Raw genomic sequence first — 9,109 nt, 5'->3', positions numbered from 1 at the left:
AGGGCTCCAGAAAGCGGAGTAACTTCGACACCATAAGACCCATTGCTGCTGCAGAGGCACCAGCGAGCCACGTGGTCATGGACTGAGGGTCCCATGGCACAGATGCTGGTGCCTAAAAGAGTTAGCCATACCCAGGGCAAGTGGCAGGCACGTTCCTGAGAGCACAGAGCAAGCAGCAGGTGACTGGTGTATCTGAGAACATCACTACTCAACTCGGAAATGCCTGGCGGAGCAGGATTAACAGGGGACTAAGGACCAGAGCACTATGAAATATCACCTGTGGTAGGGGGCATGGTAATGGCAAAATATGGGGGTTTTTTTTCCTATTGTCATGGGTTGACTTGTGTTCCCCAAAATGCAAATGTTGAAGTCCTAACCCCTCAGGACCTCAGAGTGTGCCCTTATTTGGAAATAAGGTCACTGCAGATGTAATCAGTTAAGATGGGGTCATACTAGAAGAGGGTGGGCCCTAATCTAATATGACCAAGGTCCTTATGAAATGGGAAAATTTAGACACAAACATGCCCACGGGGAGAACACGAGAGACTGAAATGACAAACCAAAGGGATGCCAAAGATTGCCAGCAAATCCTCAGAACCTAGGGGAGAGGCATGGAACAGACTCGTCCTCACAGCCTTGGAAGGAGTCAATCCCACCAACACCTCGATCTTGGACTTCCAGCCTCCAGACTGTGGGACAATAGACTGCAGTTACTTTCATTACCCAGTCTGTGGGACTTAATTACAGCAGTGCTAGGAAACCAATCCAGCTCTAGGATAGCCTCCTGTGTGCCCCCAGGCTGATGTGAGTGCCCCTGGGTCAACCGGCGTCTACAATAACAAGTCCTCTTTGAAAATCAAGGGTCTCTAGACTCTTAACCAGGGCCTGATCATAGTACAGTAGCAAGAAGTCAACCAAGCTATTCCTGCCGGGAGGAGAACTGAGTTTTTGGGTTTTTGCCAGAGCAAAAGGGCCCTGCTGTTCCTTTAGGAGAGGTGCTATAATCTTGTTTGGAAGAGCTGGTCTGTTTGTTTGTTTTTCTGTTGAGCTGGGTCTTCCCTCTGGGGGCACATGTTTTATTCTTCACTTACTTGGGGAAAAATCAGAGCTTCTTTGCTAGTCCCTTTTCTACTTTGATTGTAAACTTCTTAGTCACGGCTTTATCCCTCTTTATGAGATCATTATACGGTAGGCACTCAAAAACTGTATTACGGAGGATCTTGATGAGATGCTGAGACTAGCCATGTCTTCAGGCAACGACTCGTCCCTGTGGGACATGGGCGGGGTACTAACATCTTCCTCTGGAAGGTGCTCCTGTCTCCTTACCCAACTTCCAAAGTCATTCATCAAACTTATACTCAAAGCTCAGTACAGTATTTGTTGAAATGAGACCTTTAATATACCTGGTTTCAAATAAAAATAGGAAAACCTTTCATTTAGTTACCAAAAGACTTGCTGGTCTTAGAACATCCGTATGAGCTACTCTGTGATGTGTGAGAAAAATAGTACAATCCCATCTCTTACAATGTAACTTTCACTAGCATATTTGAGAATGTTTTTCCAATTTCCAAAAATTATGTAACGAAGAATTTACTTGGTGTCTTTTGCATGCCAAGCCATGTGTAATGGAGAATAAAGAAACTCAATACGCAGTTTCCTTTCTAAAGGACCTTTTTTGGTGAGCAGGGTGAGATCTCAGACAAGAAGCAATAATGGCTGAATAAGGTGAGGTGTGGAATTTCTCAAGACTCAGACTCCAAGGAAGCATGAGATCCTTGGAGACAGAGAGCCCAAAGTGACCTCACAAAACCTGTCTTGTTTTGGCTGGAGATTCAGTTTGGCTCAAACAAGTCCTTTCGCCTTTGGGTTTCTAGTTCAGTAAAGGGAAAATGTCACTGATACTCCAAAGTGCACTCATGAGAAATACCCAAATATATCTTTAAAACATGTGCATTTATTTGACGATCAGCGAATATTAGGTCAATGGTGACAAAACTTTTCCTGACCAAGTTGGGCCTCTGTTGGCTTTGCCTACCCAGCACCTGACACCATCTGCTCAGGCTGCCTTACAAGCATTAGGTTGGGGGGCTTAGGCAACATTTCTTTCTCACAGTTCTGAAGGCTGTGAAGCCCATCAAGGTGCCAACAGATTCCTTCTTCCTGCTTTGCAGAGGGCTACCTTTTTGCTGTGTCCTCACGTGGTAGGGAGAGAGATTATCTCCCTTGTGTCTCTTCTTATAAGGTTACTAGCTCATTTATGAGGGCTCCCTCCTTGTGACCTAATCACCTCCCAAAGCCTCCCCTCCTAATGCCATCACACTGGGGATTAGGGCCTCCACATATGAATTTTAGCGGGAGACCAAATTTCAATCCATAGCGGCATTCATTACCCTGTTGCTGTTATAATGCACATAGCTTCCTTTGGAAACCACCTTTTGCCCACTCTCAGACCAAGCGCATTGGTTGAGATTGACCCCACTCCCCTTGGCTCTCGTATGGGCCCCTGACAGCAACCTGGAGAGTATTCCACGCCTCAGGGATGCCCATAGTGATGGGTTTAAGAACTGGCAGAGTTTTGTCTACATGAGCCAAGACTTATTTTGGAAAATGCAATACCGTATAGCAGGTGTCCACATGCCCTTTTCATCTGCCAGTCAATTTATAATAAAGTATTGAAGAACGAATTAAATATGAATTCTCTAATATATTAAAAATGAAATTAATATAGTAATATTCAAAAATATAATATTAATGACTTGGAAGGGTTTAAAAAAGCACTTTAGAAATGCTTTGATTAAGAAACAAAACAAAGGAGCAAAGGAAAAAAAGAGAGAGACAAGCTAAGAAACAGACTTTTAACTGTAGAGAGCTGACGGTCACCAGAAGGGAGGTGGGCAGATGTTTAACCAACCAAGCCCCCCAGGAGTCCCAATTCAAATAAAATAAAAATAAAAGGGCAAAACTACATAAAAGCTGCAAGTGTCAGTATGTCAGCAAAAAATTATTTTTTCTCAAAACCCAGGAACCTGTCCATCTCAATTTCTTTTTCCTTGGGCTAGAAGATCTATTTCCTCTCTGTAAAGAAGTACAAGGAATATTAACAATACTTCCATGACTGCTCTATCAGTATGCAACTAGAAAGTGCCAGCCATCTTTCTAACCCCCCAACCTCATTAATATGAAATTTTATAAGTTAAATAAATCAGATGGGAAAAAAATTGCTTTTTCCAAAGTTGAATTGCATATTTTAAAATCAGCACTAAAACATCACCTTGTAAATGCGAATACTTCTGTTCCATTGAAAGCATTGATATTTGCTGATAATGAAGGAAAAGCTATTGTTATGTCTGGTTTAGGGGGGAAAAAAAAGATAAGATTCTGATTCTGATGGCTGCCAACTGAAAATAAATAATCCCGAGTAAGCACACAATTGCAGCTTGAGCACCACCAGACTTCCCCTCTATAAAGCCCTCGGGACTGGGACCATTTTTAAAGGCTCTGGAGTGACCAGAACATTAGCTAATTTCAGAGAGTACAAAAAGAAACACTATCCATGAATTCCAATAAGTATTGTCTCTGAAGATGACTTCTCAGAACTATCGAAGTCTTTATAGAGATTTTAGCTGGGATGATGGTGCTTGTAAGTAATCTTGCCCCAAAGCAGTTCATTTTCAAGAATACACTTACATCACTAATTGTTCTCACTTAGAGAGCTATTTAGTGCTCCCTGGTCCTCCGGCCCCCCTTCTGCCCTCCCCTCCCTGTGTCCATCCTGTCTTCTAATAGGGAGGCTATGTGCAGGCAGGGAACCATAAAGGCAGCCCTGCCCTCCCGTCTCCCGAATGGGGATAGGGAACTGCAGATGGGGCTCTGGGCCACGAACTGCTCTTTCTTAGTGAAAAACAAGACTAAGAGTTTGTAGTGAATCTCCAGGAGTGGAACAGACCATCTTCAAAAAAGATGACCAATAATAATTTCGTACAGATATGAATGGCAATGAGTTACCTAGCTCTAAAGTAGAGTTATGAACCACTATTCTTTAAGGAAAAAAAGAAGTTGTAAAAAGAAAAAGTGAATTCTCTGAACAGACTCTCTAGTAAAAAAAAGAAAAAAAATCAAATCTAAACCGAATGAAATTTTTCTACCGCAAAGAAAGGATAGCCATTGATATTGGAGTTTACATATCCAGTGTAAGATCTTAGACATCTTTGAGGTTAAAGATTTCCAAAGAGGATTGATTTGGACCCACCTCAGTTTTTGGCAAGAAAGGAAGAATCCTTTCTTTATTGCTCGGGGTATCCGAGTGAATGCGCTTGGGAAGTATTCTCTGGCGATAAGATCGCTTCAAAGACTGTCTTAGGTAATTCATATTATAGACTTTAAGGCCTTAAGCTCCTTCTTAGCATTTGAAAAAAAATAAATAAATTCAAGGGTAGACTGAAACCAAGGAGTTTTGAGAATTTTCTTATACTGAGGGAGGAGGTGATTCAAGGTGTCTTGCTTAGGATCATGGAAAGGCATCCAACTGGTAAAAATGAGTGCTCACTCCTCTCCTGCCCCCTTATGTTGCACATCAACAAGTCACTCACCCTCTCTGTGATTCAGAACTAGGCTCTGTGCAAACCACAGCTGTGTTCTGGGTGCAGGGAGATTGGATAGGTTGTAGCAGTGAGCCTCCTCCACAAAGAGACAGGTGACTTCACTGTGCTCTGACATGGAGCCTGCTGGCCTGGGTGCACCCACTCACACATGAATTTAGATGCTACTGACCATATGTTGCCTTGAGATTTTCCCTTTCCATAAGCAGATCACAACTAAAAGAAAGGTTGGCTGAACATCACCAAAAAAATAATAAATTAAAAAAAAGAATGTTTATTGATTGCTTTCTTTGTGCTCAGTTCTGTGATTCCAAAAACGAGTCCCTGTCCCGTGGGTCTTAGCAGCCAACAAGGGAAAGGTGACATAAAGCCTTAGGGACGTTCTTACTGGACAGCCAGACTTAGTGTTAACTATGAAGATGGGAAGCATTCATGCCCCAAGATTCAAGGGAGGATACAGTACCAGGGACTGGGATGGGGAGAAAACACCATCCTCAGGAGATCATTCCTTTTCTTCTTATTAAAACTTTTCATTTTGAAATGATTTGAAACTTACAGAAAAAATTACAAAACTCCTTTATGCCTTCACTGCATTTCCCAACTATCTACATTTTATCGTTTTTGCTTTGTCATTTTCTATCTTATGAATCATTTGAGATACACTGCCAACAAGATGCCTTTGACTAAACACTTCAGTGTGTCTTTCCTAAGGAGAAGGATATTCTCTTACACAAGCTCGGGACAATTATCAAAACCAGTAAATGAGCATTGATGCAATACTATTCTCTAATTCTGGAGATGATTCTTTAACTGCCTCTTTTGCATATCTCATCTTCTCCATGGGCTTCTGTGTGTTCAAAAGAACACAAGAGAAGATCCTCATTCTTAGCCAGGTCTTGGAAAATTCCAAAAAGAGCCAATCTAACCATGGAAACCAGTCTAAATAAAGGATCTCTAACGAGACGGCATTCACCTCTCTCAAAGGAAACCCATTTTCAACTCAACCTGTAGTGGACTCCATCTCTTCAAATTCCCTGATAACAAAAGCTTCAACAGTTAAGCTTTGCCCAAAAAGTTGTCTAGCAGTTTTTCCCGCCCCCTTGCCCCTCCCCACGGGCTTCCTCCCCCTCCCGGTCTGCCCTGTGTCTGACACAGAAGCCACATCAGACACACAGCCTGTCAACACATCTTTTGCTGCCTGACTCCCCGCACAGCGGTTGTGGGGTCAGGAGCAGACACAGAGCTTCCAGCACGGAGATGATTTAATCCAACTTGCTTGCGTCTAGTGAGGGCACGGAGCCCGTGGCTTGTAGGGCAAGGGATGGGAATGAGGTGTGAGCGCTGGTGAGAGTCGTAAGTGTGCTCCTGATTGACAAGCACCGCCTCTCCTTAATTTGGGTTTTGCCGTTCTCTAAGGCTCAAAATACCTGGCAACCCAAATCTTCAGCTGTTAATCTGGTATTTTCATTTTAAAAGGACTTTTGAGCCTTTAGATGCAGATGTTGAAATCATTTCAACATGCTCTTCCCTCACGGAGTTCAGTGTTATAAAAAAACATCACTTTCAAGCAGGTTTTCATACTTAGTAACAGCCACGTTTGGGGACTTGGCTCCCAGGATGGCCTGTTAACCAAATACAATCATGTGATTTTTCTAATGATGCCTCTGGTTCTTCCAGAAATATGAACGGATGGACAGTCTGATGACCAATTCCTGGAACATGTGCTTTTCCAGAACTTTCTCACAACCTAATACATTTTTCTTCCATTAACAAAATGCATAACATTTAGCATTCTCTGGCTTAAAAAAATAGCATAAAGAATCTGCAAAAACGGAAGAAGTAAGTGTTAAAAAAAATCTTAATGATAGTTTGACTTCTGTTTAGTTGAAATTGGAACTCAGTTCTAGACACTTTCCTCCAAGTGCGGTCCAAAGATCAGCAGCATCCATATGGGAGTTGTTAAAATGCACAGTCTCGGGCCCCACCCCCAACCTGCTGAAACAGAATTTGGATTTTAACAAGATGCCTGAGTGATTTGTAGCTACAACGATGTTTGAGAAACAGTGTCATTAAACAGATGTGCTGCCCAGGCAAGAATAGTGAGCAGGCTATACGAAGTTATTGCAGCGTGATCACATCACAAAAACAGGCGTAATAGAAGAGGGGGGAGCACAGTAAATTAGAACAGCCCAAGAAGAGGGAGTGGGGGATGGGCAAAATGGTTGAAGGGGAGTGGGAGGTACAGGCTTCCAGTTATGGAGTGAGTAAGTCATGGGAATAAAAGGCACAGCGTAAAGAATACAGTCAGTGATATTATAAATAGTGTTGTATGGTGACAAGTGGTGGGAACCACACTTCGGGTGTGTGAAGCATAATGGACAGAATTTTTGATTCACTGTGGTATATACCTGAAACTAATGTGACGTTGTGTGTCAACTATACCCGAATTAAAAAAAAAAAACACTTTAAACTGAGCAAGTGCTCTCCAAAGGACTGAATAATTAGTATCCCACTTCACTTTTCCAGAAAAAGGTTGCCAGATTTAGCAACAGGGCACTCAGTTAAATTTAAATGGTAGACCAGTAATGGATAATTTTTTAGTATGCCTCATGTGATATTTGGACATACACTAAAAACTTCTTTGTTGTTTATCAGAAATCCAAATGTAACTGGACATCCTATATTTAATCTGGTAACGCTTTTGCAGGATCTCTAGATTTAAAAAAAAAAAATGCATAATGCTTCCATCCAGCTTATTTGTAAACTGAGCCAAAAATAAAGCTATGCAAGAAAAAAAAAAAAAAAAGGACCATCAAGTTGGTCCCAAGAGTTCCATCTTTTCCTCACCTGGTATAGCTTATAGTTTGCTTGCTGGTTAGAGAGGGCAGGTTCCGTTTCTGGAACTATCACAGTTTATGGTTCTGTGGCCTCAAAATTGTGCAAGAAGATAAACCATCATTTACACTTAACTCCTGCTTATCAGAAACAAGGTCCAAGACCCTGAATTGTCTCCAGTTTTTCCTTCTGCCTCCTTATCAGAGCCATCTCTTTACATCAACTGAAAATAAAAAGAAGAAATATCTCAACCCCAAAAAGCCAAGTGTGGCCAGTAGTTATTCCCCTTTGTATCTGTTTCCTGGAAAATAATTTTTAAAGAGAGAAATACCCCTTCTGAATGGCAGGTTTTCTAATAGACTCTGATGTACCTCGCTAGTCAAAAAATAACTTTTCCTTTCCCTAGTGATTTGCATGTAGAGGTTTTTTTTTCTCCTTTTCTTTCTTTTTCTCTTGCCTTCCTTCCTTTCTTCCTTCCTGTTCTTCTCTCTTTTTAAATTTCTTTCCTTCCATTCTTCTCTTGTGCCTGAAATTCATCTTATTTTTCACAGCACCTGAAACCAGAGCTGATCTATTTTCTTTTACCAGAACTCAGGCAGTTCAGTGCTAAATCGAAACAGTTCTACTTCCTGTGACGTGGAGGCTTCACACAATCAGATGAAAGGATTGTGATGTACTGGGAGGGGGTGTTGTCTGCTAAATCGGTAGCCCCCCCCATCCCCAGTGTGTTAACTGTCCCTTCTTCCCTCTGTTGAAGACGAGGGCAGTGAATCAGGGATATCTCAGGCAGTGCTCCCCATCCCCACCTTTGTCCTTACTCCAGGCTGCTCTATGAGGAAACCAAATGGCTTATAAAATTTATCCAACCTGGGGCGCCTGGGTGGCTCAGTTGCTTAAGCATCCTCCTCTTGGTTTTGGCTCAGGTCATGATCTCGGGGTGGCAATACCGAGCCCCACATGGGACTCTGTGCTCAGCGGGAGAGTCTGCTTGAAGATTTTCTCCCTCTGCCCCTGCCCCCACTCACTCCCCCAATCTCTCTCCCTCTCTCTCAAAATAAATAAATAAATAAATCTTTAAAAAAATAATAATAAAATTTATTCAACCTGACATTCTAACAACCTGGCAGTTTCGATTATAATTTTCCCAAGAAAGAAGGCAATTCTTCTGCTTGTTTGTTTTATGTCTTAAATACAAAGCAATTAAGGTCGTCAAATGACTAGGCATTCCATTTCTGAAATGTAATATTTAATTTTAATTTATTCAACAAACACTTAGATAACACTCACTATGATCCAAGCATAGGCAGAGGCTTAACTGTTGACTCATTGAATAGTCTAACAACCCAATCAAGTGGGCGTTATTATTGTCCCATTTTACTGTGGAGGAAACAGGCCCAGAGAGGTGAAGCAGCTTGTCCGGGGTAGGGTACCCAAAAAGAGACAGACATGGCCTAGGGAACCCTGGTTCCATGGTGCTCTGCTCCCTCTACCCAGATCCCAGCAGACGAACCTTTCACCCAGCCACTCAAGTGGTTCCAGGATTCTTCCCTTCCTAATCATTCTGAATTCTCTCAAGTCAGTCTCCACCCTGGAGCACATCATTGCAGCCACTGATGAGACTTTTTCACACATCTTTCCACAGTGCATACCCTTGTGTGAACACATGTATAAGAAGG

The sequence above is a fragment of the Callorhinus ursinus genome, unplaced genomic scaffold (genome assembly GCF_003265705.2).
Source record: "Callorhinus ursinus isolate GAN/ISIS: 27379988/994484 unplaced genomic scaffold, GSC_fseal_2.0 scaffold1, whole genome shotgun sequence".
Taxonomy (NCBI): Eukaryota; Metazoa; Chordata; class Mammalia; order Carnivora; family Otariidae; genus Callorhinus; species Callorhinus ursinus.
Note: the sequence above shows the minus strand (reverse complement) of the source record.